Here is a 17,815-nt window from a genome sequence, read left to right on the forward strand (position 1 = left end):
TCTCCAGAAAACATGTTGAAAAGGACTTAGTTTTTTTAAGAATATTCAATGAGATAAAAGGAAAAAATTTCAAGAAATTTATTATGGATTCTTAAACTTTGTTCAACAAACAAATTAATTTTTTTGACTGGTTTGAAGCTTATGCTGATTATCACCAATTAGATTACCACATTTCAACCATAGAGGAAATCATTCCTCTTGAATATGATCTTAAGGACATCAAACTTTTAGATCCCAATAGAAGTATAGACGAAAATACAACTACCTCCATTTTGGATTAGTTCAAACTGCAGCTAAACCTCTTTCTAGAGTAGGTTTAGACACATCTCCCCTATATATATATTAATTGAAAAAATCATTAAAAAATCGATTATAAAAGGGTTATTTGTCAAGAAAATAGACTTCAAATAAAGATTCATAAAAATATCAAGTTTTTTAATACTTGAAGCCCCTCGTTACGGTTTGGTTTTAGGCAATCAACTTCATTAAACTGTTCTAGTTAGAATGAGTACAAACTGAACTGAGGGGACTAGGAAAAAATCCCTCTTCATGAGGATGTGAAATTAAAATCACGAACTATATCTTTCATAATTGATCTAAAAAAATTGTCCATAAGTCATCCTCATGCAGTATAGTGGGAGAATATTGAAGGGGTATGCCTTACTACAAATACTTGGGATTTGAAGCAACCACTTTCACATCAACAAAATAGTTTGAACCTTCTAAGCTAGATAGCAGTAGAAAAGATCAAAAGGAAGCAATTACTACATCTTCTGCACTAAATTGTGCTATAACCATATAGAGTTACAAACTACAAGAGTATAAAAGGGAAAATTAGTTGCATGCACATCCTTGAGGCAAACAAAGGATTGATTCCAAATTGAAGGAGAGTATTTTATTTATAAACTCAAAAATCTTTGAATGTCTTCTACAATCCCCACTATACTCTTTGCTATATAAAATAGCTAGCAACAGTCTTATTTATAATTGTATGAAATCTCCTTTGACTATAAACATGAAAACTTATTTATAAAAAGGAAAATTTATTTTGTTAACTTTCACCGATCCAACACACAAGCACAATGAAGAAGAACAAGATATTAAACTGTTTCTCTGTATTGAATTCACTTAGCTAAAGAAGAATGAATACAACATAGCCTATTTAATGTCTAACAACCAACTAACACTTAGTTAAACTAACTAACCAATAACCGCCAAGGTTAAGTTAAATCTAACTAGAGTTAAGCTAAGACTAAGCTGAGCTAACTAATTGAGCTTTGAGCTGTTAAGTGATAGTAGTACAGCTGTCACTATCCTCTAAATATTCCTATATAAATTTTGACTATAAATCCTAACTAGACATGAATTGAAATACCAAATCCTAATCAATTTTTGTTTTCTACAACTTTGAATTACTTTTTTCAATATTCTCCTCGGAATTCAAAGTTGTATATCAAATTTTTTTATGCACTTGTCATCATCTTCCAATTGTTGAAACACTTCTCTTCAACCTTCAATTGTTGGAGCACTTCTCTCCAACTTTCAATTGTTGATGCACTTCTCATCAACCTTCAATTGTTAAAGCACTTCTCATCAACATTCAATTGTTGAAGCACTTCTCTTCATCCTTCTATTATTGAAGCACTTCTCTCTAACATTTAATTGTTGATGCACTTCTCATCAACATGCGATTGTTGAAGCACTTCTCTTCAACCTTCTATTGTTGAAACACTTCTCTCCAACTTTCAATTGTTGAAGCAGTTCTCTGAAACTTTCAATTGTTGATGCACTTCTCTGAAACTTTCAATTGTTGATGCACTTCTCATCAACCTTCAATTGTTGAAGCACTTCTCTTCAACCTTCTATTGATGAAGAACTCCTCTTCAACTATCAATTGTAAGCACTTCTCTCCAACTTTCTATTGTTGATGCACTTTTCATCAACTTTCAATTGTTGAAGCACTTCTCTTCAACCTTCTATTGTTGGAACACTTCTCTCTAACCTTCAATTGTCGATGCACTTCTCATAAACTTTAAATTGTTGAATCACTTCTCTTCAACTTTCAATTGTTGGATCACTTCTCTCGAACCTTCAATTGTTGATGCACTTCCCATTAACATTCAATTGTTGAAGCACTTCTCTTCAACCTTCAATTGTTGAACCATTTCTCTCAAACTATGTTGATGCACTTTGTCACCAACACCATTTTTTTTAACCACACTTCTCCAACTTTTAGAGAAAATAGTTTCTTTCTCTTGTGCTATATTTGCTTGCTCATTTAAACCTGCAATGTTTTTTTAAATCATTCTCAGCATGATTATTTTTCATGCATATATCATTGGTTTGACTTTTTCCAAAATAATTATTGGCTAGACGGGAGACATGTATGGGTTATAGTCGCTCGCCGACAGCAGAAATTTTTTGATTCTTTACCAAAATTGTAGAAGCTCTAATACCAATTTGAAGGAGAGTATTTTATTTATAAGCTCATAAATCTTTGAAGGCTCTCTACATCTCCACTTTGACTATAAATTCTTACTAGACATGAATTAAAATACTAAATCCTAATCAATTTTGATATCATCGAACTTTGATTTATTTTTTCCTACACAAACTCAAGAGAACTTAATGTATTTAATTTTACAAGTAAGTCTTTCTTGTTGTTTAATTTATAACCCTTATAATTTTCACAGTAAACGTTTTTCTTCTCCTTTAATCCTAATTTTTAAGTCCATTTGTTGGAGAGGAAAGATGCGTATTGAAACCTTGCACATAAGCGATGTATAGTAACATTGTAGTATTTAATGTGATATTATCTTGACTATTATAGTATATTTATAAAAGAGCTAGGATATAAAAGTTTTAAATTATTATAGAATTGTTTTCTAATGCATAATTTTTCAATTACAAAAATTAGATAATTGAAATAATTACAATTACTAAGATTATTATTCAGTAACATTGTTATTATAATCCATTGTAATGTTTAGAAAGAAGTAACATTTTATGTTGTATTTGAATCGTAAAATACTAATTTAGGATACTTATAGGTTTTTTCTAAGCGGAAGTGGATATGTAGCAACCACGATTAGTTGCACTGGTCGTCAGAATCCTCATGAAGCGGATGAATCCCGTTTTCCACAGGCTAAAGATCCTAGCATAGAATTCTTTGCTTATGGATAGCTAACCCTAGCCATCTTGTGGTTGAAATAACCTCGTTCTTCCCACACTTATAGTGGTGTATTTATACGTTATAGGCTAGGGTTTAAGAAGAGGACAAACTAATAAATTAACGGGCTAATTAGCACTCCTCATGGGTGGACCCAAGCCAATAGCTACTTCCAACACTTTACATATCATTTATGGATTTAGATGATTATTGGTTTAGCCAATTTGCTTAGTAGAATTAGGTTCTCGCTAAGTGGCAGTCATGTCCTTCACTTTTTGGATCGCAATAAGAGGTCTCTACAATCAAATAACATATTATGCTCACGAAATTGTTGAAGTAATTTCTAGTCAGATTTTTATTTTTACACAAGTCAAATTAATAGATTAGTCTCCCCGTTATGCACGAAAGATAAAACTGATGGTAGGTCGAGACGCAATTTAGAGATGTTTCTTTTGGTGGGATATTTAGAGATGATAAAAAAGTGGTTGCTAGGGTACTCAGGTAAAATAAAGCTCACTTCAAGTCTTACTTCAAAATTGTGGAGCATCAAGCAAGGATTAAATGTTGTAAACCAAATGGATTATGAAGCATTAATAGAAGTGGAAGCATAATTGCTGTCAAACTTATCAATGAAGAGGACATACAAAATCATCCGCTTAACTTATTATTAAAGATTGTGGATATTTGTTGAAGACCAACAAGGCCACGATGTCTAGAGGTAGGCAAATCAGTGTGCTAATTTTCTAACAAATGAAGGACACACTCAAGAATAGGTTTTGACACACTTATAGGGGGCAACAAATATAGATCAGACCACCTAGCTTAGATATATAATATGATCGAGCAATTGTGTTGTGTGGAGCATGAATAAGGTGGACTTAAGTCTCCCATTTTCTATTTTTGTTTAAAACTCATGTGCCTGAGAGTCTCTGATTTAAATAAACGAAGAATTTATCATGATTGCGATTTTAGAGAGACGTGAAAGTGAAAGCATATGAGGTCTCTTCTGTAACCGGGATACTCTGGAGTAACACTGTAACGACTCGCTAGGTCATTATCGAAGCTTTGACCATTTTACCCTTGTTAGTACCTTTCCGAGAATAGAAATGAGCTTAATGAGAACTCAAGGAGTTAGAAGCCTAAACACTAAAACTTGATTTGTTTGTTGTTGCGCATTGTTTGAAACTTCTTGTATGCTCATTTTGGGGGAGAGGGGGGGGGGGGGGAAGTGACTTGGTAAATTAGACCTCTCTTGGAAATTTCGAGGCCACGGATGAGTCCGTAGCGTATTTTTATGTATATGTGCATGTTTGGTTTGCGTCTGTAGGGCCTCGGATTGGTGTTGGGATTTTGGGTGAAAAAAACGATGAAAAACCAGAGCTCAATGGTCGATTTGGACCACTACAATGGTGGTATTATTGCTGTAACGAGTCAACCATAGTGGGGCGAGGCTCGTCGCCTCGGGGAAACAGGATTTATTGAGGTCCGCTATAGCGGGTCAATTCCCGCTATAGCTAGAACGCTATAGTGGAACATCGACCGCTGCAGCAGTTGACGGGAGGCAGAACTAACTTTTATATTATGGAATTCGAGTCACTCCACAATTTACACCAAAAACTATTCCCTAGAGAATAAGAGGCGAATTCCTTAGAGTCTTGGTGGGTCCTCCATTGAAGGTAAGTTCCAACCCTTTTATTGTTCATTCCATTATCATTCTTAAGTTCCTACATGAAGTAAGGGTCCTTTAATGGTGGAAGAAAAGGTTAGAACCTTAGAAATTGCGCACCCTTGAATAATTGATGAGTTATTGATTTTATTGTTGTTTAATCATCTAGGAGTATAGATTATCATTTCCTAGGGTGATAAATTGATTATTAATGGTGGAAATTATTGATTGAGACTTAGGGTTCCAATAAAAATGGAAATTTTAGCCTAAAAACTATTTGAAAGGGGATGAATTGATTAGAAAACCCATGAATTGGAATAGTATGATGGCTGGGGTTGATTTTATGATGAATTCACACTTAATGATAGTTTACCCATTTGAAAAGGTTAGAAGTAGTTGGGTCCCATTATTGTTTGTTTGAGTAGATGATCCATTACTCACTTAGCATTATGATTACTAGACTTTGGATGTTCTGAAGCATTGCGAAAGGGGAAAGCTATTGCGGAGTGATTGCATTGTTCCAGTTCGGCTTTGAGGTAGGTTATGGTCTACTTGAGTTAGACTTTGACTAGTTGAATGTATATGTAATAGAATTGATGGGAGAAATCATGTGTAGGTCTTCGGACATGAAGTTGGGTTCAAAATTCCTAGGTTGGTACTGATTGATTGACTTTGTGGGCTTGTGCCATTACTTTATCACTGCACTTGAGGTGGAATTGTTGTGATATGAGAAGGAAGGAATTAATAGATACTCTTCTTGTGATTGAGATGATTTCATATTCATAATGATTGATGAGCTGATTTGTTGAGTCTTGATTGATTTGTGGCATGATACCTTGTAATTCTTGACATGATATTGTTGGCTGATCATATTCTATATTTACTGATGAACTAGAAATAAGTTGAGAAACACATTGTGATGAAATATATATATATATAAAGGCACATTTGACAGAGGGTGAGGATTGAGCCTAGTTATGGGCTCATGGTCCGAGGTCAGTTCCGGAGAAAGTGGTACATGGACACCATGGGTCTCCTGCAAGTCATGACTATTTGGGGAAACAATATGATTTAGCATGTGTGTACACGGTTGAGATACTTTCATTATTGTATTGCATTGCATCGGACTCATATTATTTCTGTGTTGGTTGATTTTTGTTGATGACGTTATTTGGTTATGTGTTGTTGTGCCTATCAGCCTATCTTGTTAATTTTATGAACGTATACATGATACTAATCTTAGTCAGCATATGATATCTATTGGTAAATAGTGTTTGTACTGATACTACCTTGCTGCACTTTTTATTTGAGTGCAGATTGTGTGCCAGAGACTTTGTCCAGACCTCATATTTAGCTTGAGGCCAGTTCCTGATCAGATCTGAGGGTGAGCTTCTATCCATGCCATGCCGCCTGAAGATCTCACTTTGTTGATGTCTATTTTCATTCCAGACATTGTTTACGTTTATAGACAGTTATCTATTATTTAGACAGTTATGTCTTAGAGTCCTTGTACGATGACTTTCGGATCTTTGGGGTTGTAATGGTTAGATTTCCGCACTTTTATTTATTGATGGCATGACTAGCCAGATTTATGATTTAATTCTGGTTATCGATTTACAATTGTTTAAATGGTTTGATAATTGGGTAAGGGGATGGTTCGCCCACTAGAAGATTTAGTGTGGGTACCACTCACGGCTACTTGGGTTGTGACAAATGTACTTAAGGATATGAAATTTCTTCTCATAGCGGATTTAAGTCATGTTACTTATGAACAATTTTAAGATCTATATATATTTTTACTGTACTAAAACAATGTGATATTATCTTTATACCATTTTCTTTAAATTCTTAACCACACACAAAAAACGGTGTTCTATATAGTCTTCAATTTTATGGTATCCTAGCTAAACACGCACTAACCACTACATACATTTTATTGCATTCTTAATACTCACGTTACATTATAGCTTTAAAAAAAGGTCCCAACAGAAGTTAACCATCTTCTGAAGTACGTGGAGTGCACTTGGTAATGATTGGTCTTTTTTTATTTTCTTGTAAAGCAACTTTCTAAAATGTCATGCTACGTTCTCATGCAACATAAATGATTAAAATGTGAAAACAAGTACAGTTACAAAGAAGATTTAACTGCACGCATGTACTCATTTTCTGTCACCTCAAAAACAAAGAATAATGTTTTTTAGCTTCAGGAGAAAGATTTTAACTTTTTGGTCAAACACGAACTCTCTTTTTTCAACCTTAAAAGTTTTGGAAATGTTGAAATACCCTTATCTAACCTTTTGTACTACTTTGACCTGTCTCCTCAATATTTTGGTTTGAAAATATTTTGGGGGAGATACGAAAGTTGCAACTTATAGTTGTCCGAAAAAATTATTTCTATACTAATATTTTCCAGGTAATTTATTATCTCGATTTTTGTTCAAATTGAAATTAAAACTCCCTTACGAGATGACGTGGCGGAAAAAGTATTTTTATTCTCCTATACTCTAATAGAAGCAAGAAAAGAAAGTCCACATAATAAGTCATAGTAGATGGTTGAACTTTAGTTTTGTCAAATATGTAGGAACTTTAGTTGTTGGCAAATAGGAGTAGTCAATTATGTGAAATTGGTAGGAAACTTCCTAAATGAAAAATTCCATTGCGCCACCAAATTAACAAGCTTGGTTGTTTGATTCATTCAAACAAAAACATTTCAAGTGAAGAGAATCTTTAGACTCTATGCATTTATATTTTAGTAATCTCTCGGTCCCAATTTATGTGATAAAGTTTGACTAGGCACGAAGTTTAAGAAAGAAATAAAAACTTTTGAAATTTGTGGAAAAAAACAAACCATAAATGCTTGTGTGACTACAAATCATTGGTATAATGAAAAGTTTTTTAAGTTAAATTATTTTTATATATATAGAAATGTATCATTCTTTCTTAAACAAACAAAAAATGAAAGTGTATGACATAAATTTGACAGAGAGATTAATAGTAAATTTTGTACAATGAAAGTCTAATTTCAGATTTGATTGCTGAAGGGTCAAAATACAGAAGTCGGATGCTTCAAAAGGTGACCAAATAATTAGTACAAAGATTCAGCCACTTTTTATCGTTTATTAATTTCATATCAATTATTTTATTGACCACCATTCCTGGTTGCACAAAATGACGTTTTCGTACTCAACGGAATAAATCTAACATACAAAGAAAGTTATTCTTTCCTTTCTATTGTATTAGTTAGGTGTACATACTTCTCCTTTTAGACAATTCTAAAAAATCCAACTTTGTTTTAAATAAGAAAATAGGATTTCCCGAGTATTTATATATCTCGATAAGGTGCTGTAGATTTTTTTGATCATATTTCACATTGAGTCCTGTTGGCATTTTCCATTAATGAACGAGAATGCAAAGTAAAGAATTACTACATTTATTCTCTGGAATTTATTGTGCAGAATTGTAACTTACGGTCTTAGTGAAAATTATTAAGAGATTATGTTCATTACAGGTGGATTGTTTATTTCCTCACAGTAATGTTCAATATTCTACACTTACATATTTCAATGTCTTTTTTTTTATGAGAAAAAAACACATAGAAATAAATATTCTTTCCTTTATTGGCTTTCTTTCTTCGTGAATTTCTAGGCAATTGTATTTGTGCAACTCCAAACTTTCAGTCATGAGTGCACGTGTTTGGAAAAGCTGTGAAACCTTGGGGGGTGAGTGACCTTAACAATTTGTATCGGCAGGAATCGAACCGAAATCGCATTCAAGACAATGACTTGTCACGACAATGTTTGTGATAAGATGTTTACTGATTCTAATTTCTACTCAGTATCAATATTATAATATTTTTAAAACAATTTGATAGCGAATTTTACATACAACATTGAACAAATGGCTATTCCTTGAAGAAAACTCTTCCTGATCTGTCAAAGCTTAAGCCTTTTACACCGGATTCTGGTGTTGGTCTAAAATATTAAATGTTCAGACCTCATGAGGTCGGTATATTAATTTGTTTTTTGTATTTTTTCTTTAAAAAAAATTACTGACCTCATGAGGTTGCAGTGTTCTAATTTGTTTTTATTTTTATTTTTTACCGAGAAGCGACCTCATGCGGTTGCAAGCTAATATGAATATACATTTTTTTATTTTAAATTTATAATAAAATTGATCTCATGCCGAGGGTCTATCAGAAACAATCTCTCTACCTCACAAAGGTAGGGGTAAGTTCTGCGTACATCCGACCCTCTCCAGATCGAACTTGTAGGATCACACTGGGTTTGTTGTTGTTGTACTAAAAGCGATCTCACGAGGTTGCAATGTGCTTATTAATATCTAGTGTTTGTATATTATCGATCCCATGAGGTCGATTTCCTCAGTTTCTGAAAAATAGAAATGCTAAAACCGACATCATGAGGTCACATGTTGCTATAAAACTTTATTTTTAAAGTAAAACCGACCTCATAAGGTCACAATGTTCTTTTTTTTTTCTTTTCTGCAAATTACTGACATGAAGTCAGTTTTGTGCATTTCTGATAACTAAAATGCAAAAAACAATTATATTGCTTTTGCAGCTGCTCACCTGGCCCAAAAATCAATACAATCCAATATATAATTATATATTTAGCTAAAACCTTGACTCAATTAGCTGCCAACAATCCACCAACTACAACAAACACATGTACTAACATTTTTTTTAGCAAATAAAAATGAGAGGCGTTTGGGAAAAGGAGGAATGCAACTATGTAATAACAATTTACAACCCACACTACATAAAGTTCGACTTGAAACTACTTCAAAGTTGACACAAAATGCCATTCAACAATTTACTAAAGTCATAAGTTAGTCTACAATATTAAACTGCTTCATACTTTACAAACATCCACAAAACACTTATACAATTCTTACTAAGCCGCCAAAAACGACATAAGTTAGTTCACAACATTAATATTCCGCCATGCTTTTGTGTGTTTGACATGTGATCCACATCATCGTCCTCATCACCAGTGGCCTTATCATATATTTAACGACAAGTACGGTCGTTATACTTGTTTTGGCCATATTATCCCCGTCGACCTAGTTCCCGAGGTATTCAGTCGTTTCTAGTGAAAGTTGAAAGAACTAGAACCCTTAAGTGAAAGTGTACTAATCGTTGACTTTTGGGTAAACATACCATTTTAAGAATTTTGTCGATTCCGTGAAGTCCGGGTCGTTTGTGACTTAGTGGGGTGGCTGGTTTGGTTCCCGAGGCTTTCGGGCCCCTTTTTGGGTACTTGGTTGGAAACTTAATTTTAGCGGTTTGGGGGTTAACCGAGTCAAAGTGACCTCCGTTGGAAATTCTGAGGCACAGATGGGTTCGTAGCATGTTTTTACTTGTGTCTGCATGTAATGAACCGTTTCGTCGTTACCTTAAAAAGTTTTTGAAATATTCGTAACCGTGTCATCCTGGACCTTTCTGTTCGCTAAAGTATTTCAGACGGACATATAGCCTAGCGGGACCCATTGCACGGAAGAGAATCAAACATTGAAATTTGAGTCGGGGACCCAGTTAGACCACCCCAGTGCTAGGCTGAGCGCTACAGCGGTCACGCTCCAGCGGCTACTACTCCGGCAAGCGTTGGTGTTATGTTGCCATCAGGCCGCTGCAGCGCTGCCGCTGAAGCGGTAGGCCAACCGCTGAAGAGGTTACGCGCAGTTAAATCCCCTATTTAAGAAACTATTTCGGGAATTGGTCCTATTTTCTCACAACCCTAAATTCCAGCCACCTAGGTCTTTTGGGAAGCCTAAAAATCAGATTGTTGGTCATGAAAACCCTTCTAACACCTTCAAATTCTTCTTCCACTTAGTAAATTACTCCAAAAGTCTTCACCTCGAGAACCATCAAATGGGTATTGCAAGTCCCTAGAGTTGAAGGAATGTTGGGTTACATTATCTTTCACATGAATCCCATTAAGTAATCTTCCATGTTGTTCACCTAGATGGGTTAATGAACTAGATTCCTACCTTCTTCCTTCTTAAAAATGAGTTTCTTCGTGGATCTTGGAAATGGGTCTTCTTAAGGATAAGCTTAAAAATGGTAAATTTACCTAGTTAAGGGAGTAAATAGTGAACCTTATTGATATATCACCTAGTGTTGTTATGAACGAAATCTAGAAGTGGGTTAAGTTCACAAACCTTCCTTATTAATTCGAGGTCTCTTATGAGGGTTCTAATAATGGTTTCTATTCTTGGGCCTCACGTTGTCTCAAAGCTTCTTCGTGCGGATTACGATGTGGTGATCGAATTGAAGAATCACTGGATGTTCGTGGCAACCGCTCGGCCATGAGGTAGGTTACGACTTTCTTTCTATAGACTTCGGTTAGTTTCCCATATTCGTGCATTAGAAGGAATAGAGAACACATGCGTAGGTATTGGAGATTTAGGATGGAATCATAGGATGGTATTGTTGTGCGATTTTTATGTTCGGGCTTGGGCCTATAGATTCCTTAGGATTCTTGATTTGGTTTTCTTGATTTGGTTTTCTTGAGTATCGGTGGATTTTATGTGACTTGGAATTAGTGGGTGGTACTTCTTTCTATGTCTCAAGATGAGAATTTTCGTAATATGTGATTAATTGTGTTGTGTTATTAATAATGAATCTAGTTGATCATTGGAAGAACAAAATGTACCATCGATTATGGATGACTCCTAGACTGAGAAGTAACGAATGTCTTGTGAGTAGAAGGTGAGCTACTTGTACTAATCTAATAGGCTAACAAAGGAAGAGTGGTAATAATGTAATGCGTCTTGATTGATCTATTGTGTTAGCTTGATGCCACGTGTGGTTAATAGTTAATGGGCACTGTCGTTATATCCTGTTTGTGATACGGTGGCACCTTAATTGATGATTGATACGAGGATAGATTTTCGTATGACTTTTGTAGTTAATGGTGATATTGTTGGCGTACCCACTGTTGGTACTTGTGACTCTGATATATTGTTGGCGTACCCATTTTTGGTACTTGTGATATTGAGCATGATTATTGATGTTGATACATGCATTGCACGCACTCGAATTCTTCATGACATCTTTTGTTGAGATAATTACGATGATACTTGACGAAACACCGTGATAAAATTGGGCTCGATTTTACTTAAGTGACGTGAGAGTCCGATATCTGACGTTCATTTCGAAACCGTGGATTGAGTGAGTGCATGGACTCCGCAGGTCCCCCAGGGTGGTGCTGGTGAGAACCCCCAGTGGGCAAAGATTCGGGGTCCTGTCTGTCTGTTGGGCAAAGATCCGGGACGGATGGCACTTAGACTTCGCAAGTCACGTTGGGTTGTGCCACCGAGATATCGATATTTCCATTCGGAGTACATGTGTACACAACATTTTCATGGCATTGCATTGCATTCATACATTATTGCATTCATGTCTTATATTGAGATGACTTGATGTTCTACTTGTGATGTTGTCTGCGGATTGGACATGTGGAGACTTGGAACAATTGGGTTTAGATTCTTTACTTAGGCAATGACGTGTGCTTGGTTCCAAATATTGTAGCCTTATTCTTGTTGATTATCTCGTCGATCGTTCATAGGATCAGTTATGTGTTGGGCCTCTAACGGGTGTAGAATGAAAGATATCATCACGATGAGTCGACTTCTAGACTAAAAACGAATTGTATAATGATGTGTGATTTTTGTGATATGATGGTGGAATTGACTTGGGAATTATTAGATGAAAGTTAATAATTTTAAAGGGCTGGGTGTTATATTGAGTGATAGATAAATGTATGACTTGATTTAGTTACTTATCATGCTTATTTGCGAATTCCATTACTGATATGTGTTTCTAACTATTGTCGGCCTATGATACTTACTCAGTATGTGTTGATTGTACTGATACTGCTCTTGCTACACCCTTCTCGGGGTGTAGAGTGTTTCAGGTGATTGTTTGCGACATGTTCAGAAATGCGCGATGCCTATCTTTAAGGCATCCTCCCACTTCATTCCGTAAATGGAGGTTGAGTCTTAGAGTGTTGTTGTAATCTAGATCATTTTGTCGCTCTTGTACTAGTCTAGACCAGGTCGTGGGAGGTCGGATTGAGTCTGTAATTATTTAACTGTTGTAATTGTTTCAATCTTGAGTTATTAAACCAATTGATTTCCACTGTTAATTGTACTTAATTATCTCATGTATTCAAATTGTCCTTATTATTCGATGTTTTATTTAATTGAGGGAAGGTAGGTGCCCGCGTGGTCCTAAAATGGGTCGTGACAAGTTGGTATCAGAGCCTAGGTTACCGGTCTTACGAGTACAAGAGCAATGTCTAGTAGAGTCTCGTGGAATGGTACGTAGACGTCTGTGCCCATCCACGGGAGGCTATAGGGCATCTAGGAAATCTCCTTTCTTTCTTTTGAATCGTGCTACTTCAGTCAAATTGGTATCTTGGCGGGGCCAATTGGTATCTAGACGATTCCAATTGGTATCTACGCGTGAAAAAGAAGTCATATTCAGAGATTAGATCTAACATGTGTTAGGAATGGCTGAAGTAAATTATTGTTGCGAAATGATCCAAGCGTGGTATGATGCCACTGCCAGGTGTTGCGCCCTAGCGGTCATCCTATTGCTGTAGCGTTACCGTTGCAGCGGGTAGGCCACCGCTGAAGCAGCACCCTTCTATTCTTCCCTAACCGCTTTTGCGGCCCCCTTACCGCCGAAGTGGGATCGCTGTAACGGTCTGAGAGACCGCTGAAGCGGAACCACTGGGTTTAGAGACCTGAAATCTCTCCCCAGTTTTCAACCTGCTTCCCCTATTTTTGCCATTTGATGGACTAGATAAAAGCAGCAGCATCCCAAGGTATTAGTTATATAAAAACAAGCCCAACAAAGGCAAGGACCACTCAAGTCACTACTACAAACCCAACTACCATTACCAAAACAAGAAAGCCAAATAGTTTAACATCCAAAACAAAATATCCAAACATTAGCCAAAAACAAGGCTAACCAAAACCAAACAATATTATTCAAAATGAAAAGACGTAAGCAAACCAAGGAAAAGAAATTGTCTGAACAGCAAGCCTGGAATGGGCAACCAAAACACTAGCATAATAAGAGGGGAAAAGAGGGAGAGAGATCTTTAAGCCATCCGGGTACTCGTGGCCCCTGCACCATCTGAACTGCCGGCATCCTCTGCTGACTTGCTCCTCTTGTCACCTCCCTTGACATCGCTCACAAATAAGTACCGGTCAGAGTCATCCTCGTCCTGCACAGGCATCTCCTCGCTGGGGTACATTTTCCTCCATAAGCCCTTGACACCCCTCCAAGATCTCAGATAGACCTTTTCGCGAGACTTGTTCTTGGCCTGCTCCTTCTCGAAATCAGTACGAAGCTGGACGTGGTCTGCAGCCAGGGAAGTGTAGACAGTCTGCAAAGTGGTGAGTGACTCACCCATCCCTTTCTGGGCCTCGAGGTATTCCTTCATATCCTCTCTAGTAAAGTAACTCCCGTTAGCAAGCGGATGAACCTGCCTCCATAGAAGGCCTCGGCATACCCTAGAACATCGCCATCATCTCGTCAAAATGAGTATCAATATGCTCAAAAGGGCCCTGAGCAGGGGCAGCCCTCGCCTCAGCTCCATCTCCACCTCCACTTGCACTGGCACTAGCACTCATCCCTCTGTAGTCTTCCTCTTCTGGTGCTGAACAACAGTACCCTGGCCATATATTTGCAATGTGTGGAAGTCAGCATCAGAATCCACCATGTGATCAACAGGCCTCCTATGGACCCCAGCCCTCTTGCACAACAAAGTGATCAATGACGGGAGCATCAAACTTGTCACGCCCTAAATCGGGAGCGGCGTGATCGGCACTCGGTGCCAAACTAGGCCCGAGCGAACCACTCTAAATACCGAAACTCGATAGTGCCTACCTGCACACGGACAATACCAATAAGCCGGCGGTAGGCCGTATACACACACACATATATATATATATATATATATATATATATATATATATATATATATATCTCTATCCGAACGGGCGGGCACACACACACCAAAATATATATACACAACAGAGAAAGACGACGAGGCCGCTATGTATCCGTACAACAAAAATGAGAGCCGACAAGGCTACATAACATCCCAACTTTCTAGTGACCTCTAGGGAACACAAGCTGTAGAAAGGACAGGACAAGGCCCCGTCATACCGATATATATATATATATATATATATATATGTCAAAATAACATACCAAAAGGGAGTGCAACTCCGAACCAAGTGAAGCGCCCTGACTGCAGCTAAGTGAAAGACCTACTGAGCTGGATCATCTATCTGGCTACCTGAACCTGCGAGCATGAACGCAGCGCCCCCAAGCAAAAGGGACGTCAGTACGAAACAATGTACTGAGTATGTAAGGCAATGGAATAACTAAAACTAAACTGAAAATAATACAATCTGGAGGCCAAGGAATGCCCTAAAAATCTCACCTGGCCTGTCTCATATGAAATGCAATATAATACTATTATATATCTCACTGACCAAGTGGCCAGGCAACTGAAAATTCTCACTGACCCGTCGGCTAGGCATTCTATCTCACTGACCCGTAGGCCAAGCATATTTGTCTCACTGACCCGTAGGCCAGGCATATCTATCTCACTGACCAAGTGGTCAGGCTAAAGAAAATGTATATATGTATACCATGCATGAGCTAAAAAAAAATACCGACTCTGTAACATGTCTCTTCTGTCTCTCTATGAACTGAAAGACATAGGGAGGGAATATGGCCCCTCAGAAAGAATAACATAACATTCGGAAACTGGGCAATAATATGACAAGCTCTACTTTGACAAGTCTCTAGTCATAAGGTTAGTTACACTCTTACCACATATGGAATCATGCCAAGAAAAGAAGGAACAACCTTAACATACCTTTTAGGTCTCCTTAACTACTTAACTCTTATCCTTCCAAGCTTGCAAATCTACATCCAAGAGAATTCATACTATTTTTAGGCTTATCGTCATATGTTTGTCTTAAGCCTTCAAATTAAATCCCCTTAGAATCTGCCGAAATTCGGGCAGCATCTCCCCTGTTTATATCTCTAGCCCGGAATTACAATACCAACAAAACAACAACAATAGCAACGCCAATATCGAAAACATCATCATCCATATGAATATGCTCAATAAAATATCCCATACGATGTTTCCCCAATTTCTTAACCAATCACTAGACTTTATGAAGCTTTAACAACAAAATTTCCATGGTACAATTCATAATACCCATAGTAAAGAATATCCTTACCTCAATCAAGGTTGGTAGGGCTTGAAAGCTTATTTATCTTCAGCAGCCTCCTTTGATTCGTCAAGATTCATTGTTTAGAACAAGAACTACAAGACTTTATACGCTTCTTGAGCCTAAATCTCGGGGTTTCGCTTGATTTGGGCTAAAATTCTATGGAGAAAGTTGGGAGAATGTTTTAGGGGCTTAGGGAAGGTTTTAGGGGTGTTTGGATGAAAAAAATAAGGGGTAAAACCCCTTTTGTAATGTTCTAGGGTTGATTGGCATCGACCTAGAATTTTCGGGTACTGTAGCGCGTGTGTCGCACCTAATGTAGGCTGGCGCGGGTCGCGCAACGCGTAGTTTGTGCGTTTTTTAGCTGCCCGGCCCCCGACTTGTAAAATCCATAATGCTCTACTCCGACGTCGTATCGACGAGTGGTTTGTTGCTTTGGAAACTAGACTTCATGAGCTTCAATTTAGGCTTTTTGCTTTACTTCAAAACTCCTCATATACTAAATGATATTCTTTCCCCAAGTTGGCTTATTCTTGTCATTCAAAGTAGCGTTCATCTTCTTCCAAAGTCATACTAACTCAACTTCTTCTACTCATTTCCTTATAGGACCTTCCGTAATTCCTCATATGTATCCTTTACTCATAAAATGTACTTAATAATGCTTCGTCCCTTATACTCCAAGGTTGTTTTACTTAGCCACAGTTCAACATACTTACGCTCAAATTTGATAAGTGCTTCTCCGCGAGTACGGGGTGTAATAAAACTCGACGCCCTAACCGTCATAAACTCTTTCCATTCTTCAATAACCTGCAAACCTACATTCACAGGAACATTATCTAGGATGCAAGCAATCAGAAGGGCCCTGGGATAGGTCACGGAGGTGACATTCCTCGAAGGACAGACTCTGCAGGAGATGATATTCAACCACCTCCTGGCCTCAACAGTAAATTTCTCACTCGATATTCTCACCCTGGACCTACCCCAGGTGATGGAAGCCCTATCCTCTTCAGCCACTAGCATAGACACCAGCCAATCCCCATTATCAGCAGTATTCTTGGCCTCTAAGAACTCCACCGAAGGGTTATCCACTTTGTACACCTGGTTGATTGTCTTAGCCCCCACCTTCACGGAGACCCCGTGAATCACAATCCTTGGATGAGGAGAATCCCAATCGACTGTAGGTGGCGTAAAATTCCCTTACCCAATTCTCATTGCAACGCCTGGGATCCCTAATCAAACACATCCATTTGATCCTTTCCAATCTCTCCAGAAACTCGGGAGCACAATCGTTTCCCCACATTGGTCATATCAAAACCCCTCTCCAATAGTAGGGACATGCGCCTCTGCTTCAAGAAACGGCGCTCACATTGTGGGGTGGTGAAGATTGAATACACGGGCATTTGTGTTATACCCCGCATTTTCAGAGCATGAGTTTGACATGTACCTCATCGTAGTAATGGGATGTTTTGAAAGGCACAAGCCATGGAGAGTACGTAACGGCGAAGAAAAAGGGTGAATTACGATCTCGTAAGTCGTAATCGGGGAAAGAATATTTTGAAACACGGTAACATGACCATTATTAGTGTAATAAGTGATAAATATCATGTATGGAGAATTTTGGAATATTTCGGGATTGAGCAAATTGAAGAAAATAAATTCGACGAAAATTTGAGAAACGCGGGACGGATTTTAGT

Source organism: Lycium ferocissimum, chromosome 7, assembly GCF_029784015.1.
Source record: "Lycium ferocissimum isolate CSIRO_LF1 chromosome 7, AGI_CSIRO_Lferr_CH_V1, whole genome shotgun sequence".
NCBI classification, from domain to species: Eukaryota; Viridiplantae; Streptophyta; class Magnoliopsida; order Solanales; family Solanaceae; genus Lycium; species Lycium ferocissimum.